Source organism: Ciconia boyciana, chromosome 1 (genome assembly GCF_034638445.1).
Source record: "Ciconia boyciana chromosome 1, ASM3463844v1, whole genome shotgun sequence".
Lineage (NCBI taxonomy): Eukaryota > Metazoa > Chordata > Aves > Ciconiiformes > Ciconiidae > Ciconia > Ciconia boyciana.
In genome coordinates this window covers 73,514,064-73,536,102 of record NC_132934.1, presented here as the reverse complement: position 1 = coordinate 73,536,102, position 22,039 = coordinate 73,514,064, and the positions used below count along the sequence as shown (strand labels likewise).

Here is a 22,039-nt window from a genome sequence, read left to right as displayed (position 1 = left end):
AAGATCTACATCACGTGAGGTCTGAAGAAGCTTCTTTAAAGCTAGAAGATGCTTTGAAAAATAAGAAAGCAACAGAAACACTACAAAGCACAAATGCATGGTAGTGAATCAGCTGCTATATAATGAAATATTTCTCTTTAAGAACAAAACAAAGATAAGATTTTAAAGTCATCTTTTTAAGAAGCAGCAAAAGAAGTGGACTCAGATTCTACCACATCATATTACATTGCTGGGATGCTCTGAAAATTAAGTTCACTAAACAGTGAGTTTACATCCCAAGGAAAACATTGTTCCAAAAATGCAAAGTTCTATAACAAATGTACCTTTATAACAGTGTTCAAATCTTCCAGATTCATTAAGGTTTTAATTCTAGCTTCTCTAATATATGTGCATTTTTGGCCATTCCTACTAATTCTTTGTGATTATTTGCTCAAGCATTCAGCAAATGCAGGTACTGAACATGGGAACCCCGCTCCTGCATGCCAAATATGCCCTAAAAATCCTAAACGGTTTAGCACAGACAAGCAAATACGTAAGACTATGTAATATCAGCTTTTGACCTGGTTTGGAAACGAACACCTCTTTTTCCAGCTGGTTTCTGTTCCTTCCATTTACATGGACAATGCCCTGCCCTCCCAGCTTTTAGCTTCTCTGGTTGAAGAACAGATACCAGTCATTCTCTGCTCCAGAAACCTACACACGCCCCCTTTTATTTAGCAATACATTTGAATGGAAAGATGAGCATCAATGGACAAACATCTCATCTATGCCACAGTGTTGTTCTGGCACTTCTAAAAACATTAAAAAGAACAGAGCCATGGTCTTAGCAGTTACTGTATGGATAGCCTTTTCATGACTCTCACAAAAAGATAGATGAAACGCATCTCTAATTAATATGTTTTAGTCTTTGCATTGCTGCCATTTTCTTGTGATTTACAATGCTGGTCATTCAACCGTTGGCCGCAGGCATTCCCAGAACATCCAGTGTCTGAAATAAAGTACGGAACAGCTCTGTTTACCTTAAACTCCATTAAATCTATTACACTAAACAGACTGGAAGCAACAGAAAGCCTGTAGAAACACAGGTAACAGCACTTAACTTTAATGTCAATGCAGAGATTAATTCATTCCAAAATTCACTAAATCTGGAGTGTATCCCTGTAATCAACTCCACCCTGCACGTGCAATGACACAGTGCTTGCTCAAAAGCCTCGCTCTGGAACATTTTGCTTACTCATATGCATACTGCACAAGGACCCCTCGTCTTTATAAAGTATACGCACTGCAACCTGACCTCTTGCCAAGAGTGGATTTTGCATGCTATACTGGCTGATTATACATTTTTAACAATTTAGTTTCTCAGTCCCAGTTAAGAGGAAAATTTCATTGTCTCAAGTGTTTTCTTGCACTGGCCTCTGCAAACAAGCGTCTGAAGTATCATCTAGTAGTCGTAAAAATCATGACACTCCAACCTCTGTCCCTAACCTATTCGCTCTCCTAACAGCGAAGCAGCAATCGGTCTGGACAAGAGCCCGTCTAATTTGCTAGCACCAAGCCCCATGTCAGGAAAAAAATGGATTTTGTTTTATTTTTTTGCTGTTCACTCCCTTAATGGCTCTCATTAATTGCCAGGGTCCACCTTTCAAGTAAGCAGCTCTGGTGTTTAACAACATACACAATTAGCTGGCCCTGTTACTGTTTATCTCAGAGGCAGGGACAGAAATTTCCAAGTGCACGGTGTCTGCGGTGCCCATTAGAAGGAAGAGCGAGGACATTAGTCTTTGTGACATATGGTATTCAGATGCACCCCACTGACACAGAACATAAATGGCCTTGGGGCACTGATGGCAAACACGTAACTCCTGAAGCCATCATGGTCCAACTGTCCACCCATTTATCATTGTATTACAAAAGCCATGTGTATTCACTCACTTCTGTTAACTATCAATTCAAAGGGGGCCGGCATGTCACTACAACAGGGACAGTCAATAAAACTGTCAGTGCACTCCAAAGCTTTTTCCATGCTGAGCGCTTTGTTGCACACCGAGTTTCCTCGTTAGGTAGAAATCACCAGAAGAAATTCTGCGTGCCTGCCCCTCTCTCCCCACCCACAAACATACATCTGGGAGCAAGCATTAAAAGAACTTTATTGGAGGCAATGAAAACTGAAAGCCAAATGAAATTTTCACCTCTCATTTTGCTTTCATGCTTTGCAAGTCGTCTCAAATTTCTTGTAATACTGCAAATGAAAATAGATGCAAATGCAAGCAGAGGAACTAGTAAATAATCGACTGTCTGATTACCGTTGTCTGCTCCGACGTAGAGCTCATTTGATAATTATAAGGAACTGCAAATAAGCTATGCAGCTCTATGAATGAATTTAAAATCAACACTTGGGGGGGGAGGTAATACACTGGATCACATTTTCTACACCATTGTCCCTTTTGACTGCCTCTCTTATTTTGAGCTTAATATATCTACCGCTTCACTTATTTTGAGCTTAATAGAGACACCCAAGTCAGAGATGAATGTTTTGGCTGCTGCATTTAAGAAACACGAATATCTTGCAGTAGTATCCTAGCACGGCTCATAAAATACAGGTCTTGTATTTCTTGTTTATCTTAATCTACACCTTCACAAGACCAATTTCCTTTCAGCTACATACAAAAACAAGTAGTGTGGTTGAGATGGGAAAATGGCGTATGTCCAGCTGCAAAATTACTTAAAAGATGCATTTAACATTGCCCCTAAACCAAAACAATATCCCTTGTTACTGACAACAACAGACAGTGGAAAAGAGAAATCAAATAATGGAGGAGGAAAAGATCAGAAGGTGAAAGATGAAGATGTTATGCTCACTAAAACATACAAATATTCCTTCTCTCTGTAGGGATGTGGAGCCCTATTGGAAGGCCCTCTGCATCTGTTCTCCCAGGTATCTTTCATTGAAGCCAACAGAAATTAAACATGGGGGCTAACTAAGGCCCCTCATGCAGGTGACAACTGCAACACCAAGACAAGGTGTGCCTGTATCTCTAGATCTGTAGGCCTGGGTCTTCTAAAGTCACCAAACCTGTGCAAAGCAATTGAAGAATGGTTCCCAAGAGCTACTTTCTGAATACAGTTGGGTATTTTTAACACTAGTTTGTAAGGACAAGAGAGAACTACATTAATATGAATATAGAATAGAATAACAATATTTTTAAAATCCCCTTAGGCCAATAAAGGGCTGTCACTAGGAGGGAAAAAACCAATTCCAGTTGAAACATCTTCCCTCCCATGCTCAGTGTTTATGCAAGATGTAATACATTAATAATTTTAAAACTACAGTAGTTATGATTCCTGCCTGTTTCTATCTTTCCTTTCCAGCCACCCTAAAAAACAGTCTCACATAGGCAGGTAAGAATTCACAAATGATTCCATAACCAGTCCACCAAGCCATTTTGTTAGAGAGGCTGAAGGGCCAAGAATCCTAAGTTTTAAGTGGTCAAACAGCAAGTATGGGGGAAAAAAAATAATGCTGGTTACTTCTGTGACAGTATTTTAACATTTTACATTAGGTAAAAAGAATGGAGTGGAACCGTAAGTTCTTGCCCATGAGTTTATCCAAGAGGAAAAAGCAAACAAACAAACAAAAAATCAGAAAGTTAAATACCAAACACTGAAAGTAATGGAAAAAACAAGTTTAACCCCAGTTCACATAAAAACAGAGAAAAAGAAAAGCAAAGTTATTGTGATAACATACGCAAACAGATTTAGATTTAGAAAATGGGGCATTTTAGCATTCAAATCCTCCTTGCTTCTGTTAGACTGAACCTGAAGAGATGCTAAGTATTTAAAGGCCTGAATTTGTAAAAATACTATGCAAATGCCCAAGATACAAGCACACAAGTCATCATTTATGCTGGCTAATGCAACTGCTTGAATTTCCAAATAGAGGATATCACAGCCAGGACTAAAAACAATTGCTTTTGCTGCAAGGTGCAAAGACTGTCCCAGATCTCCATTACAATTAGCAATGGCATGTACAACCATACCCTTGGTGATGAAAACATATCCACACAACAGAGGTAACATTACTTGTAGTATGTAAGATGTACATTATGCTCAGTTATCACATATAAACCTGAACAAAAAAGTATCCAATACCTAAATAAAATATCTTTGCAGACTGATTTGGTTATTTCCAGTACTTCACTGCTAACTCTCCTCCACTCAGCGTCCAAGCCTACAACTGAACTGAACAGAAATGCTAACATTTTTCAATCACTAAGAACAGGACTTAACTACTCTCTTCTTTCCTAGATTTCTTTTTGAGGAGGTAGATCTGCAAGGCAGTACCAAATGTATAAACCTGAAAGTGATTCTCATGGCATCCCATAAAAATCACATCTGGGTATCAGTGCTATTTTCCAAATGTGAGATTACAGGGGCACAAACACAGAGAACTGGGATGCCTTAAGCCAGGTCTCCTCATAGGCTAACAGCAAAGCTGACATAAGACTATAAGAAAATACCTGCCAGGTAGCTGGGAGGCTGCAATGACATCTTCTGTAGCATTTTCTTTTCAACTCTTGTCACCTCTACTAGAGGATGGCATCTTACAAGCAGCTTATGTTGTTTAGCAGTATTAAACGCAGTTGTCTAATTGCCATGTCATAAAGCTGTACCTGACCATGACTCTACTGCCAAAAGGTAACATAGATGACAATCATCCCTACATTCGACAGTCTAATGAATCCAAATTTCAGAGATGTTGAAGGACAGAGGAGGACTCTTCCTCTTCTTTGGAAGTTACACAAACAGTTTTACTGTAGTTCGTGTTCACAGGCATCGTTCAGAGTGGGGAACCTGTCAGAGGAGGAAGCAAGGGGCAGGGGGGCGGGGAAGGAAGACACTTTTCCCTTCAGTAGGCCACTGGAATTTATTTAAAACCCCATAAAATTAACACAGATTTCGTCATATATTTAAAACTCATAATGTCTCAGAAAAATAAAATTAAAATGTCTTTTTACATTTGTTTAGAGCAAGTCTGAGCTGCAAGCATGGGAACATTTCTTCTACAAATCTAAGACTTCACCTTCTCCAGTAAATGACCCAGGGGACCAGATTATAGTATTATAGTCTGGATGTAGATCAAACATTTTCACAACCCATGGACAAATCTTTATTTGTTCAAGGCTTTACTCATGCATCGGAAAAGGCTTTGGAGCAGCATTTTGACATTGTTTAGAAGACAAGGTCTTATCTTCAAAAAATGGGTAAATCACTTACAAACTCAAAATGTAACTGTGTAGGTTTGCAGAACGAGGATATCTACCCTAAATATAGGGTAGGCAAGACCGGGTAAAAAAGTTTTTACTCTTTTAATATTAACAAAATGGAGAGAGCTTTACATAAAGATGAATACAAAGTGGGAGGACTACAAATGCCTTTGGCTAGACAGCTTATGAAACTACTTGTTTTTCCTGAGCTTCAGTATACCTGATTTTTTCCCTTAAACATTTCTCAAGGTCTTGAATGAATTTAATCCATTCATTTTACTGAGCTGGACTGAGTAGTTTTACCAAGTTCTGCTAATTTTCCATAGAGCAGCTTCAGAGAGGACAAAGGTGCCACAGCCCAGCTCTGGCAGCCCAGCCAGGTGCTAATGCACATGGTGCCTGCACAAGCATGGCTCTGCACTTCAGCGGCACTCCAGACACACTGGAAATAGTTTACAAAAAAAAAAAAATACAGAGATCTCCCACAAGACAAGGTGCATATCCTGATAGCAGTCTACTATTTATGCAGCCCTAGAGTATCACAGAAGTGAAGGTGAAAGCTGCACATGAACGGCACTGCCAGAGAAAAGTGGAATTGTGACTGACACAGCAACAACCTAGTCTTCACGAAGAAATGGAAAGCACATGTGTCCTTTCAGAACTCCACATTCAGTCACATGTAACAATGCCGACTGCAAAAAATACAACCGCAAACAGTTTGCCCACTGACGAATCGGTACCAAAGCCCTGGAAAATCCTACAAATAGTGGCAAGGTCTTTTTGTGCTAAATAACATGTCTGTGGTGGAGATGAATCCAGTTCAAGGGTGATTAGAAGCAGGAAGTAATAAAGAAGGAGAGTCAGCATCAGACTCAGTAGAAAGTCTTTAACACCCAATTATCATAACTATAAACAGCAGGAAAAAGTTTTAAAATTTATTTAAATCAGGCTAGCAGTGCATGCATCCCATCTAGGTATTTTTTTCTATGAAACTCCCTAGCATATCAATCAGCTTTAAGGAATGACTAATACATTTCAATATTGCGTTTGAAGTTCATATTAAAGCATTTTACAGCAGGAACTATTAGGCTTGATATTTATTTGCCATAACAAGGTTAATGAGTATTCATTACTTTATTAATTTGAAGACAGCAGAACTGATGGGAAACAAATATTAGAAAATATCATTAATAAACACTCAGTATACACGAGATGTTGAAGCTCCACCTTCTCCTTGCAAAGGGAGGGAGTCCTAAAAATGTCTGAACTCCAATCCTAACTTCACTTGCCATTATGGTTACAACTGGACCAAGTAGAAAGGACTGTTCCTTTACCACCCTAAACTACATGTGAGTATAAAAATTACACTAAAAGACAAGAGTTGTGAAAATATGCTCGTATCACAGCACATTAAGCCGAGCTGCCACCTATCAAAATGAGAAACTGCAGAATTCAGAAAGCCTTTTTGCATCAGCATGAGGAAATCACATTTACAGAGAAGGGATCCCATAGGTAAAAACTTATGATGCTTTAGGACTGAAGAATAACTACAAATGTGGGTAGGTCATTTGTGGGCTACCCAACAACATTCAGATGACTGAAAAGCTACGGAGTACTTTTGTGGATCTTGACCAAAAGGTACCATTACAAAGCACTCGTACTCCCCTAGCCTCCAGCCATGAAAACCAAGACATAAATCCAGTTTCCAGCAAAGGCGTCAACAAGCCTCTTTATTACCAATAAAATTGTTAGTAGCAAACACATAAACATATTTCTAAACTATTTCCTTATTTTAAGTCAAGTGCTGTTGATGGTAATTATTCAATCCTAAAATCTATTTTTGCCTTGGCTGAAAAAATAAAGCTGGAGCGAAAAACAAAACAAAACACAACACTTAAATTCCAGCCTTGCAATAAACATGGATTTCTTTTCTATTATAGTGTGCGGGGTATGATCATGCAAGTACCACCGGAAGAAAAAACCTTGACTCAATTCTGTACTTGACTCACAGGCAACTGTAGTACAGGCAGGGCTAGTAGCATCAGCTTTAAAGTGGCCCAACACTTTCCGTGATACAGCTCACTTTAAGCTGCATCAGCAACATTTGATTCTTCATTACTTGGCCTGAGATTATGTATATGGGTGGCTGAATGCTCACTGTGCAGGATGACAGAGAAACACATTATTTTACCCATGTGAAAAACAGAATCTACCCTCTCGTAACTCTTGTTGCAGAGCATGAGTTTGGAGGGGGCTACGGTATCAGAGACATGTCATTTGCTGTCGCTCTAACAAGCTCCTGCAAACTGGCCAAGTTATTAGATAATGAAAATATAGTACTTCAAAATTACTACTAGAGAGACCCATTAAAACATTCAACGCTGCTGCTAAGATCTCACCCATGCCTGACTTGCTCCAGAGCATGGAATTAAACTACACAAGGTGCCCCAAAAGATTAAAGCTTTGGTGGGCAAGGTAAATCTTGGACTATACATTAAAATGGAGTTTGCTTCCCTCTCCATCCTGAGCCCTTACCACAGTCAGTTATGGAAAGCACATAAAGAAAATGGTTGTCCCTTTATCTGAGAGAAAATGGTGGGGAAAGCTTAAAGAGAAGGACACAAGAACAAAGACAGGAGAATTGCTGCAAGGCAAAAGAGGGATGGATACTGGCATTACGAGATACAAGAGAAGAGGAGGAACAGGACTGAGAACACAGGAGATAAGAAACAAAAGAAATGAGGGAACACAGACATGGTGGGGGGAGCTGTGGCGTCACTCAGGAGGAGTACAATGGCCAGGGACAGAAAAAACAGACTTCTGTCCCCACTTGCTCAGGGCAAGGGAGCAGAAATGAGAGGCAGTGGAGGCTAGCAATGAAGCAGGGATGGACAGAGTTCACGTGAGACATGAGAGCAAAGGAGATCCTGAGCAGAGCCTTGGATACCTTCGTTCGGCAGCTCCTCCCCTCTCACGAAGCTGCCTGCTGCCAGGGCTGGGGCACAGAGAAAGCAACAACCAGCAGAAAGGACTTCACCAGCTCAGCTGGCAGAAGTTTGCATTCACTGTTTAGGCACCTTCGATGCCTGAACGAAGCTCTAGCCTCATTTTAGTTCCATATCAAACCTGCGAAATTCATCTTTAATAAAACACCTGTGAAGTTCAGTTTAGACAACACAAGCAAACACATCCGCAAACTTGGGGTGGCCACACAAGTCAATTTAGAAGTTAGCAGAGAAAGCAATAAATAGGTTGTGATTCAAGACATCAGGACATCTGAACTCTCTCCTCTGCTTGCTGCGTGACCTCTGACAAGTAACGCCACTCATGCTCTCAGTACCGCTGTTTCCTTACCATTTCCTCCCACAGAGGACATTTTGAGAGCTATGCATGAAAGAAGAGCACAAGGATACTGAATAGGATCTCATCGTTCAGGCTGATATCAAAACACATGTGAAAAAGGGATTCACATGAGAAAGTGAGAGAATTGAGGTTCTTAAGGTTGAAGTCAGTAGGTAAAAATTAATCATGTTTAAAACATGTAACATATTTGATAGTATATGGACTCCAACTACTGTACATGTTAGAATTCCTTTGAGTGGCAGAAAATTTACAGCCCTACGTATTTTCCTTTGGGTAGCTGATTATTTCTTCTGACATTCACACAGTTTTATTTCCCTTTTGCACTGAAGAAGAGGCACCTGCGTTTCTTCAGTCATTTATAATATTCAGATTCTGCTTTTGAACTTTCCTGTGCCCCAGTTTCTTGTCATCACTGCTTAGTTATCAGCACAGGGAAGCAAGCAAGTAGCTTTCTCTCTTCCCTCAGGCAACACCATTGCTGCGCTTTGATTTGCGTCACAGAGACAAAAAAAGTAGAACAGCTGCAGCCCTTAATTGCAGAAACCACGTATGCGAAGTTGCAGCTCTGTTTCACTGTTGCTCTTCCAGCTAGAGAAATTATTAAAGGCCCAGTCCTGCTTGCCCAAAAACACGTTTACCAGGCCATACACCAGAACAGTATACAACTTTCAGAGACAGTGAAATACAGTAAAAAATTAAAAATATCAATAGTTTGAAGTAGAATAAAGGCAAGTTTAAGAAACACGGACTCCTATACCAGGTTAATCATCTGAGTGCTTCCCACAAGTGTGTTAAGGCAGCAAAACTATCATTGCTTGTTCCTGTTCTCCAGCCCTCTCCTCAGAGAGGATGAATGGGCACAGGCAATTTATTGTGTTTGCTGAAGTGGGTTACTGTAGTGGGAAGGGTCAAGTGCCTTGGTTATTGATTAGGTGTAAGTAGCACATTTATGTTAATAAATACAAGATCAAATACAAGATCTGGGGATATCTTGCCCCAGATTTGAGCCATAACCCTCTTTCACACATACATACCCTTCTCTACACATCCATACATGCGTTCCCACAACAAAACCAAGACTGCTTTCCATTACATGGGCATGGGACTGAGGAGCTTGCCTTGTTGGGAACTCCCAAACAGTGAAAGCTGTCACTGTGATCCAGCCCCAGCCAGGAAAACAATGACTATGGCCAGACCAATACTGATTTGGACTGGAAAACACACACACAAGTTTATCACCTTAAGCTTCAGCATATAATACTTTTTTCCTAATGAAACATTTTATTTCAGATGTATAGCCCCACTGGTTTTGAATGGCTGTTTTTGAGGTTTTCATGAAGACATTGATCTGTTTACATACTGTCCAAGTTATCAGATGGTCTCACAGAGTATTTTAAGATGTAGTTTGTTTATTATGTAGCACATTATAAAGACAATTTTATATTGAGAAGCATCATCATCTAATGATGATGATCTTTTGCTTCTAAAGAAAAGAAAAAAGCAGTTCTGAAATTGATAATGCACTAATACATTAATGTTTGAGAAAAAGGAGTGAGAATAAGGTGTGTGTGCGGGGCTTTTTCTTTAAGCAATACCGGATGCTCATTTGATCAAACTTAAAAGCATGTTTAAGAATATTTTTCCATATAGAAGCAAAAATGAAGTATAGAAGGCACCCAACACACTAAGAAAGAGAGGACCTTCAATTAGCATCATAAACAACATATTGATTTATTACATTAGCAAGAAAGCTTGCAGTACCTCAAACTCGCAGCAAGTCACTAGACAAATTCAGATGCAAAACGCTGCACTGTGTGCTCAAGAGTAAGTTACACCTGCACTAGCCACATGCTGGTGATGCAACAGCTGGATAAATCCACTCCCCCATCCAACCTCCACCAGCTGACTGAAGAGCAGCCAGGAGCCTGAGAAATTTTTCGTTATACTCTAATCATATGCATGTTACCGATGCTTACACAGCCCTGCTTTCATGAGGAAAAAAGCCTAAAATAAAAATGTCTTAATTTAAAAGAGTACCCTGTTCTAGTTGTATTTACAGTGCTGCAGAAGTGTAAGGTTTGGATTACTAGTGTGGATTATTCACCACCAAATTCCTAGGAAAATGCAAGCTCTAAAAGGTTTTGCTTGCTTCAACTTCTTGAGCAAAAGGTAAATCTCTTCTAGACAACTTTGCAGTCTTGTTTAAATATGTTTTGATGCTGCTGAAATTTGTCTTTTACAAAAACCACACTTACTACCTTTAAAAAAAAAAAATCACCCTTGAAGCACTGTTTCATTGGTTCGAAGAACAAACATCCAGTAATACAAGTCACTAAGATATGGTATTGCTGGAATTTCCATAATTATTTTCTCTGTGTTACTTGTTTGTACTGGGTGAGCATGCTGCAGGTTCTCGTCTTTACTGTCTAGTTTTCAGCAAGTCCAGCCTTCTTTTGAGGAGAGCTCAGTTCTGCCATTAGTGCACCGTGGTCAGTCAGAAATACAGTTTTTTCCATATTCAAGGGCATTGTTTAAACATACCAAATAGCTTTGGCTTAAAGCATAGATCTGTCCATTTTTTAATGAGTACTCATTTTTGTGCCTCACAGTCAAGCTATTTGCTCTAAGGGGTTACCATGACTTCTGCCCACGAACATGCTTTGTTCTTGAATCTCCCTCCAGAAAATAGGAAGCAACAGCCCAACAGAAGAAAGGGAAAGACAATGGCAGAAACCTCTGTATCGGAGCTATTCTCACACATTTGCTGTCAGGTCTAGAATGTACTTTTGGGCTCACAGTTGCTGACTTATTCTAATCAAGTTTGACAGACATGGAGGATAACAATGTTTTCCACCTACAGTGAAATGTTCCGAAAGGCAAGATGCCTGGTGGTTCATTTTCTCCTGTTGGTAAATATGCATATAGCCTGTCTTTTGTTTTTCACTTGGATTATAAAGTATTTTTAGAGGCAACCACCAGCTAGACCAGACATTCTCCCTTTCCTGAAATATTAGCTCTATTTTATGGTCTCTGAAGCATCCTTACTTTCCCTGTCTATCCTCCAAATGCAACTCAGTTCTGCTGATCTGCTTGATCAGAGCTCTTCCCCACACCTTCAGGGACGCTCACAGTTCTATACAGCCCATCTCGGCCTTTGACTACCAAAGCAATATTTCAGTGAGTAGTGTCACCTAGACACCCCACCTTCTGGTCTTATCTAGACAGAAGAGAAAACAATATGATGGTATCTCTACTCATCACAGATTTATGGACAAGAGAGATGGTCCTGGACCTATGGGACCACGTGCGGAAAAATGGGCCTGTTCTCAAACACAACTAGCAAGAAGAGATACATAACAGGACAAGTTCATTCCTCCATGGGCAGTGAAAAATCTTACACCAAGGACAAACCTGCATATGAAGAGTGCTGGCTGAATTCCATGTCTATCTTTCAGATGAGTACCTAATGTACCTTGATTTCATTCAAGTTTAGTAAAAGCATCACAGAAGAACAAGGTGTGCATGCTGGAAAGGCACCAAATGGTGACATGTTTGTACTGCTGTTTGGCTAGAACAATACAGCATTTATCAAAAGTTAAACATTTACTCAAAACAGGGCTTCTGAACACTTTCTGCCACAGTGTAAATTGCTGAAATACAGCATGAAGTTCCATACAGAGAAGCACACACAATGGAAGAGGTTAAACAATCCTGCTAACTTGACCCAATCCTTTTCTTTGTTTTCTTTTTTCTTTTTTTTGTGAGCATGGGGAGAGTGGGATAGGACTATTCCATGTTTGTCTTCAGGAAGATAATAAATTACAATAGCATTTTTTTCTCTTTGATTTCACCTTGATCTAACTTAGTTAAGGAGAAAAAAAAAATAACAAAGATGGTGGTACAACAAAGAAAGTAATTGACTTAGGCTTTGTTAACCCTGTGGCCTTGTTCCAGTTTCAGCTTTTGTGTCTAGCTGCTTAAACAGAAAGGAAGAGCCAGAAAAAAATTACACAGTCAAAACAATTGTTTGTACAGCACGTGTCACACAGCTTCAACCAAATTATCCTGCTGCTGGACAACGAGGAATTTGCCCTAGGGCAGCATACTGTGACTTGGGCATCAACAGCTTAAGGTCCCGGGATAAAAAACCCTCTACTCCCACTTCTCAGTTTAGAAGGGCAATGGCCTGTCCCAAGGAGGGGGTCATCAGGCAGCTCTGCCACACAAAATCTTACCAGCTTTTTTCTAGCACACAAATTTTTAAGACTGCTATTGCTTTAACGCTGTATTGTCAGTTGAGTGATGCTGATTTTCGAGAGTGCTATAGCAAGCACTCAAGGAATTTAGCCTTAGCTTTACTTGAGCCAATTCTTGAGACACATATGCTTCCAGCCTCCAGAGGCAAGGGGTTGGCCTGAAGTCTCTGGAAAAAAAAAAAAAAGGCTGTAACTTGCATACTCCTTCTTACCACCACTGCTCCACTGTTTATGTATTTATATACAAAAACAATATACATGGACAAGTCATCTTAGACTTCTCCAGTGAGAAAAATTACACAAAAGCATCTCCCACCCCCCAAATGGTACAACTTGGCAGAGGGACAACCGTAACTGAGATGAGCATACAGCTGAAGAGTTTTTCCAAACATACTGGTTGTCCTGCCCTACTGCCAATGGTGTGTTTCTCCCTTTGAATTGTCATCTGATGAAGACAAGAATGAATTAGTCCATCCACAGAACTCAAACAGCACAGAAATGCATTTAAACAGGCGCCACAGAGCCATTTACATAATTACCTAACGTGCAAGGTCACAACGTGCTGTACTAAATCTTCCATGTATTGTAAACAGACAATTTCTGCAGGACAAAAGCACGGCAAACATTGTTTTGCTCACCTATTACAGTGGCCTCATCAAGAGCATCATTACAAGAACAGGATATGTGATTAGAGAGGAAAACAATATCAATTTCATCCTCCCCCGGCATAACTGGAGGCATGGTGGTGGCCCCGCTTTTCATTACATTCAACATATCTGTGATGGTTTTGGTCAAAGCTTCTATCACAATTAGCTGCTTTCAGAAAATGTTAAAAATTTTACCACACACCCCCCCCATCCTTTGCGGTACACTTCAGGATGCCAGGCTTTCACTACCTTTCAGCAAGCCATTCCTCCTCACAGGCCATCGGCTCTCCATCCCTCAGCCCTTCTCACAGCAAGCACCGTGGTTTCATTTACACAGAGCTCGTGTTTCTGCCATCTGCCCACCATATTGGTGGTAAGGTCTGAAAAAGCACAGAACAAAGCAGAGCTTGTCTCTCTCCACCAGCCAATATGAAGCCCGTACTGGCACCCAGCAGGCAGTCTCTACATCAACAACTAGTCAGTAGTCTGTGAAGGCTAAAAACAGCAAAAGATCTTCTCGTTTCTAAGAAAGAATTTAAACAGAGTTGAGACTATATCAAGAGCTGGAAAAGGGCTTATTGAAAAAGAAGGGGGGGCGGGGAGAAAAGACCCCATCAACTACACGTGCAATAAAACTAAGGCAGCACAAAAATCCAACTGACATGCAGGAACCAAAGATTTATTCATCCCCCTTCTGCGAAGATCCTTGACTTACAGCTATTCTAGAAGCCTCTTCTAATTCCAGGTATTGACTGGCTGTGCTGGCACCACCCCTCGAAGCAGACGATAAATTTACTGGTGCCCACATTTCTGGGCTGGTTGCTGCACATATTACTACAGCCAGCCACGATGTTCAGATAGCAGCTTCCAGCTCCTGACTGTGTCGCTGCGGCTGCTGGAGCAATGGGGCTGTTCAGCCTGCCCTTGGGAGGGCATGGACCCATGCAGTCTCTGGGTTCAGGTTTGCAGTGCTTTAATAAATGTGCTGTCTGATCAACTGTTTGTTCTTGACTGGTGCAGTTGCATCATAGACTCGCTAATGGCATCACAGTGGAAGTTTTGTCACAGTCATACTTTCCTGTTACAGCAGTCAGGAAGAAAAGACAGCTACTGGGAAGAAACCATAATTAAAAAGCAAATATGTTTGTGTGCAATGAGTTAACACAGGCAAAAACTACGTAAGAGGAGGATGCAGGACTTCAATATGGTCAAAAGCTTTTCCAGAAATGGAAATTCTTTACTGGGAGCTTGGGGGAGGCACTCAGACAATTATTATCTCCCATTCAGTTTGAGACTGTGCAAGCAGCTAGGACTGAAGACACCAGTTTCAGTCAGTAAAGTCAGTTGCTTCATGCTAGAAGCAGATATTGCAGTGATAATAGGTGATGTCTATGGCATTAGTGTAAAATAAACATCTTTGAACAGACTAAAAGGAAATTTCCAAAACTAGACCTTATGTCAATGAAAAACAAAAATACCACAGGGTGCTCTGTCACTCCCTCAGCTTGGAGTCTACCTTCTTTTTCCAGTGATGAGGGCCATAAAACAGTAAAAAACCCAAAATCCGATCCCACAGAATGGAGCATTTCTGAATAGGTGCTAACAAACTGGAGATGAGCCTCAGTTGGACGTTTAGTAAACAGCTGCTGGAATAAAAATCATGTGTGACACAAACCAACCAAATACACGCACTGATCTTGCCATCTCAAGGGGATTCACAGTCTACTGCATTACACAGTTCCTTTATCAGTTATCAAAGACAGAAAAAGGAAGTATGACTGCAGACTGGAAAGCGTTAATTGTTCAAAAAAAAAGCAAATAAGTATTAAAAGAAGCAATAAATCAGAGAACTGAAACGAGTCTTGTAATTTTCAGATTAAAATAAATTAACATGGTCTGAAAATTAAAAACATCCCAGATTAAAACTCAGTCAGCCACACCATTAGTACATTCCTCCCAGACTGAGTGGTCTGAGGAATTTATACATTTGGCATCGTATAAAATGTGCTATTCCTGGCAGGACTTCGAAACAGGGGAAGTGAAAGGGCCAGCAAGACAGGCACAGCAACAGGGCCAGCCTCAAAGGAGGTGGGGGAAGGAGCCATAGAGCTGCCCTGCCAGATTTTAATCACAGGCTGGCCGTTGTCTTTCACCAATAAGACTAAGTAAAAGCACATTACGCTTAAACACAGTATTCACCTCTCCAAGTCAGCCCCCTTGTGCTCACTCTCTCTTTTCCCCTACGTAAGGAGCTAATCAGCTTTCAGTTATTTTTAACGTGTTCATTAAGGACCCCATGACACGATCCTCAAGAGTACAGGTGCTAATAAACTACCTGCACCATGCAGCCCTCTACTACATGTCCTGGCTTCAATTGCCATTTCAGCCATCTGCTGTTGGGCTAACTGGGTCGACAGTTGGTTAAGATTACTGAGCACCGCTACGGGCTATTTGCTGGCATTAAGTATTTTATGTCCCAAACCCAGAGCGTCAAAGAGGGTTAACAAGACATGCTAATCAGCCTGCCCTTTGATCAACCTACAGCTCTGATACATGTTGCAATTTGTAGGAAATCCACAGCAAGTTTAATCACGTAATATTTCTGGGTGACAACATATAGACTTCTTTTTGTTCATTTAATTAAAAAGTACAAAAGCCATGAGTAGGCAGAGATATCCCTTTTATGAGGTTTAACATGGAGCAATTCTGAACTACAAAATATTAAATTTTTTTCCTTTTTCCATGGTAAGGCAACACTTCTGGAAAAAAAAAACAAAAAAAACCAAACACCAAAAACAATAGCAAATTCTTTTCCCACAAGGAAAAGCAGCTTTATACACAAGATTATCTTCCACCCACTAAGCAGCTGGTCCATCCTCAGGGGGATGGAAAGACTTGGGAGGTGTCTGTCACACACCAGCAAAAACATAGAGGGCAAAGAGAAACTGAAAGACACACAAAAAAAATAGGAACTCCCGAACTACCAGGAGGTATTGGACAGAATGACCATGTTTTCCAACAGCAACAGCATCTATGTAGGAAACACAAAGCATTTCTTGGTTGGCATTGATTTTTTTGATGTTTTGAGCATTCATTGCAAGCACACTGCTCCTTCCAATTTTTAGGAAGAACTCCCACTTTTTAGAAAACAAGGCAACTCATGTCAAGTATACAAAAGAAGTCCTTTACCAAATCCCTGGGTGAAAGGAAAAGAAAGACTACGAAGTTACTGGCATCTGTTCAAACAAGCTACATGGCAGGGGATATTAAATGTACCCACTCCATCACACAGCTCCAATAAACCAGTTCATTGCCATAGATCAATCTCCATCAACCCAAGTCAGCCTTCATGAGTTACTGTTAGATGTTGATCTGTGCCTCTACAACAGAAGGTCATTACACCTGTCTCTCATTAAGGACTGGAGAAGTGAGAGTTTGCATAGCAATCATTCACTCCAGCAAAAGAGGGAGAAGAGCTGTGCTTAGGAACAGGTTTGTTCTGCTTCTCTACGATTAACCAAATTGTTGCCCAAGATAACATCGGCCTAAAGACTATTTCTTACTGAAAAGGGCGTTATGCCTAAGGTGCTCTCATCTATTCCAAAACATGTTCAAGAGAGCTAGCCACCTCATGGCAGTGGCTCGTGGGGGTCCTGGGTGCTGCGAGGGAGGGAGAAGAGCTGCGGGTTATGAACTTAATGGAAATTCAGCTGCAGAAGTGTGCTCATCAGAAGATATTTTGGAATGAGTTCTCCAACTGCTCCTAGACCAAAAAAACAAATAGAAACAAAACAAAATACCTGCCTCAGAAGACAAACAAGGGAACTGGCACCACTGCAGCAAGAAACTTCTCCAGTTCCCTTCTAAATCCCAACCACGTTATCTCTGCAGACCATTTGGCATACCTGGCATCATGTCCCACCCCACTCCCTCAGTTCCCTGAAGATCAGAAGAACAAGCTGCATTTGCAGATGTAGAAAGAAAAGATCCTTTAGGTTTAGAGGCTATGGAATCTATGCACTTTTCTGTTCCTAAAAGCAAGGAAAGGCAAATGCAATATGATGAATCAGAGGTGCAACGCTGATGTAAAAGCAAAGACTCTAAGAAGAAAGGAAGGGAATGATAACAACCAAAGAAAGAATTTCTCCAAACTTCACACATCCTAATGTTGCCCACTTCCTTTGTGCTCCCTTAATTGAATTTTTGTCTGTCTAAATAAGCATGTGTAATGGGAACGCAGCTCATGACCTTGCTCCCATTACTGTATCTTGCATTTAACTGAAATGTGTAATCCCATGGAAGTCCAGACATTAACCCATTTGGGTGGGGTGACTTATTACAAGCTTTGTATTTTTCCTAAAGCTCCAGCTGCTGGAACCGTAAGACTCCGTGAGAATCCAAGGGTCTCAGCTGCTAGATTTTTGTTTTGTTTATTTTAAAAGATATCTCAAGTTCTCATGCTTATGGAGACTAAATAAATAAATAAATTTTAAAAGCTTGAAAACATGACTTGCAAGTTCCTTAAAGGCTCAGAAACCAGAAGAGGAGAAAAAATTGTTTCAATTTTTTAAAAAAGATTCATTATTCTTTTAAGCTAGTCTCCTAACTGCTAATGCCTTGGTGGTTTTTATTCTGCAATATTTTCTCTCCAACAGCAATTTTTTGCAGAATCGAACTATTCCTGATGAAAGTGATAGGTTATGGGGCCCAATCTTGCTGTAGCTTTACTGAAGGTGATCATCTATTTGATGACTCCAAAGTCATTTCTCTTCCATGCATATAAGGAGATGTAAAACTATTTCACGGGTTACTTTAGACCACAGTGCAGGAGATTAGGGGGAGAGACATGGATCTGCTATCCCAAGACTTTTTAGATAAAATCTAAAAGAGGTAACAAAACATTTACGTAGCCTCAGAACAAAAGAACCAGGCCACAGTCCATCTTCAGGCTTGTGTCTATCACCTAATCAATGTCAAAGATAAACAAATGCCTGGGTGGGCACAGAATTAAGCTACTTCACTCTCCATGGGCATCTCTGTGGGAATTCACTAGAATGCCTTATCTACGATACCAACACCATTAATTTCAAGGAAAAAACCCCAACTCATTGCCTTAAAATTGCTTCATTACTTTTTAATGGTGATTTCAAATTATTTCCTGACTATGCTTTAAGTCTCATCACCTGATTCATGGGGTTATGGGGTTTTGAAAATGCCCTTTAGAACTAGAATAGTAGCTTAATGATGCAACATGTTTTACGTGGCAGCACTAGATGACAATACAAGCACTGCACCATGCAGCATGCTAGCAAGACAGCCAGCTGTATCCCCTCTACCAGAAGAGTAAAATTAGTTTTCAGAACTAATTTTCTTCCTAGTTGTTATGAAAGAAGTTGAGATATACTTTGTCCAGCTCTAATGTATTTATGTTTTCATTGAGAAAAAGAAAACATTTTTTTCTAAACAGTTTCCAGCCTCAGGAGCCTCAAGTTACAGAGCACAATAAGCAACATAGGATCATCACTAATAATGATGAGAGAGAGAGAGAGAGAGAGAGAGAGAGAGAGAACGAAGTGCAAGCAAGAGAACACGTGTGTGCGTGTATGTATTATTATATCAAGCTATGCATAAGCACAGCTTGGCCAAATTAATTTTTCAGTTAAACTCCCATTACTGAAACAGAGATTACATGCAATTAATTAAAAAAATTCCTTCTAATGATGCTCACTGAGTAAAGCATACTAGAGCTATGTAACAGTAATGGAAACATTTACCATAATTCACTTAGACCACTGTGCTAGCTAAATAGGTTAACTATTAGAGAAGAGAGCAGAGGAGTGCACTGCCATCTCACCGTTATGCTGCAATCCCAGGAAGTCTGACTGGCTGACGTGGATCTACTCAGTTCACAGAGCTGCTTCAAAAAAAGATCCATCCATTTTCAAATGTGCTGCTAGGTTTCCTCTCCCTTCTCTGCAGCATCAAATGCTACTGACCACAGCTGGAAAAGCGATACAGAATGGGATAGAGCCCTGGCTTCTAACAGTACAAACCCTCTTATGGGAAGTTATTAAAAAATATCTTCGCCATTTCACCCACAAGAACTCTTAATGACTCCCCCAAAAAATTTCTTGTCAGTGTAGATCTTAGCCTGAATGCTAAAGCCAGCGATTAAGCCCAGCCTTTTCTACATAGATTACGATACCACAGCATAATGCAAGAACCAGTATAGAAAAAAATGAAGCACCTACTCTTGAAGCATCCTCAATTTTTTATTATTTTTTTAACATGTCTAAGGAATTAACGATCAATTGCTTTCATCTTCAGGGGAGTGACTTCTCAGACCAAAGGAAGGAAGGAAAGAATTGTTTCATTTGGCATTCTCTTGTATCAGAACATTTACCAAACAGCTCTTACGTAGAGCCTGTCATGGTGATTCATTTTATTGCATTCAAGCCCCTCATACTGCCCTGGTAGGTATTCCAACTACAAATGAGTCATGAAACCCCATGAAATCCCTATGTGTTGCGTAGGGAAGGCTGAATTCTCCACCAAAGGAATTTCAGGGAAAAAAAAGAAAAAGAAAAAAAAAGTATGCCACCATTACTTGGGGGGCTGGAAAAAGAAAAAGAATACATGAATAAATAACACAGAAGTAAACAGAGCCCTTGCTGTGTTGAGCACAGCTGTTCTACAGCATTTATGAAGTCTCTAGTTACATAGTTAGGGCCATTTCCCCAAGGAAAGAAATGCACTGTATTGCACAATATGGGAATATGCACACATAGGGAATATGCATCGACTTATTAGCAGTGAGAAAAAAAAAAAAATTAAAAAAAAATCAGCAATCTACAACAATTCTAAGCAAACAACCAACCTGACACTGTCAGAGGGTTTGCATGGAGATGATCACGCTGGAATCAGGATTCTTACATCAACATTCAACTTACCGTGTCAGACATCTACCTATACACAACAAATTTCACCTCTTTGAAGCAGTTACGTGGATTAGAGAACAAACTATTATAAATTGCAGACACTGAGTAAATCATTGCCCTTGCTCAATTCTGAAGTAGAGAACAAGCTGTTCTGCTTTGCTCTGGACTTCTCAGCCATGTTCAGCATGTTCATTGACTTTGTGTATGTGTAATCTGCTGACCTATCCATTCCTGCACAGAGATGTGAAGACAAGAAGTTAAATAACAATTATGCTGGCATTAAAAGATGCCCAAAAAAGCAAATATGTAGGAAATGGATGAGGTACAGCATACTGATGGAGCAGAGCCATAACACGGCCATAGGGTTGTTCACTTTAAACTACATTAAGTCAGAAAGCACAATTTTCCATTGAACTCAGAGCAACCCATAGGCAGTGCTGCTCTCTATTTTCTCAGGACAACAATAAACAACCAAAACAGCAGCAAACTAAGTGGGAAATCATCTTTTCCAGCAAGCATGATGGCACGAGACACTGGTATCCATTTTCCAGCTCTGAAGATGGGCATATACAAACACGTAGCTAACGGCACAATCTCTTAAGAACCAAAACTACATCTTCTCAACTTGATGCAGTGCAGTACAGAGCGTGTTCAAATACTTAAAACAATATAGCTGAAGAGTGAGCCAGGGTTCATTTGCTCAGTCAGAGAAAAGTCATATTGCTTCTGGTAAGAAAACCATCTTAGATTTAGCCATGTCTCAGTGTACATATATTTCTCTGGCACTATGTAAGTACCATAAACAACTATCTTACTCTTGTGTTTAGTTCCTTCAGATTTATTCACACAAGTCATCCCATCTGTTGCAAGACCAGGTTTTCTGCCTAACGTTTACAGCTGATCCTGGTGTGACAACTTCATTCTAAAAACGAAAAATCCCTGCTTTCCAGTTCAAGAAAGCAAACGATTAGTCAGAGCAATCTCCTGGCGGTAAGAAACCACTGATTGAGTTTTTACTCCACCCAATTCAAAGGTCAGAGAGTAGTTTTCCATCCTACATTACTCTGTACCATGCAGACCAGGAAGCTGAACCAAGTCTTCCACATCTCAAGCCAGTCCCTTAACTGCCTACCACACATCTGCACACTCACGTGCACCCACTTTGTCTCTGAATTTCTTCAGAACTCTCTCTTGCAAACGTATTCCCCCCAAAAAACATTATCAAAACTGATGAGTCTTGCAAAAGACTCTGGCTCCAAAAAGAAAAAACATTTCAACAAAAATTCAAATCCAAGTTTTCTGAGGAACACTAGTATTGTCAGCAATTGCCAAGATAACAAAACCAAAGTGCACCGGCAGAGAAAAAATAGTAATACAAGATCATGAGCTAATGAGGATGGGAAACAGACTTCTGTGGTATTAAGTTTGTGTTGCTCAATGCTTGTGAGGTTTCAGGTGGTGTTAGATAGATCTGTAGCCTTCACTGTTACACTGGCATGCGTCTAGAGCAAATATTATGCACACAATAAAGTTGTTCTAATATTTTCAGGAGTGCAAAGATGAGTTAATCA

General features: G+C 40.3%; 1 protein-coding gene across 3 annotated transcripts in view; it reads right to left on the bottom strand.

Moving 5' to 3' along the window:
- The window catches only part of PDE3A (phosphodiesterase 3A), a 267,927-nt gene that overhangs the window by 201,473 nt on the left and 44,415 nt on the right, over window positions 1-22,039 (bottom strand). The window lies entirely within an intron of this gene.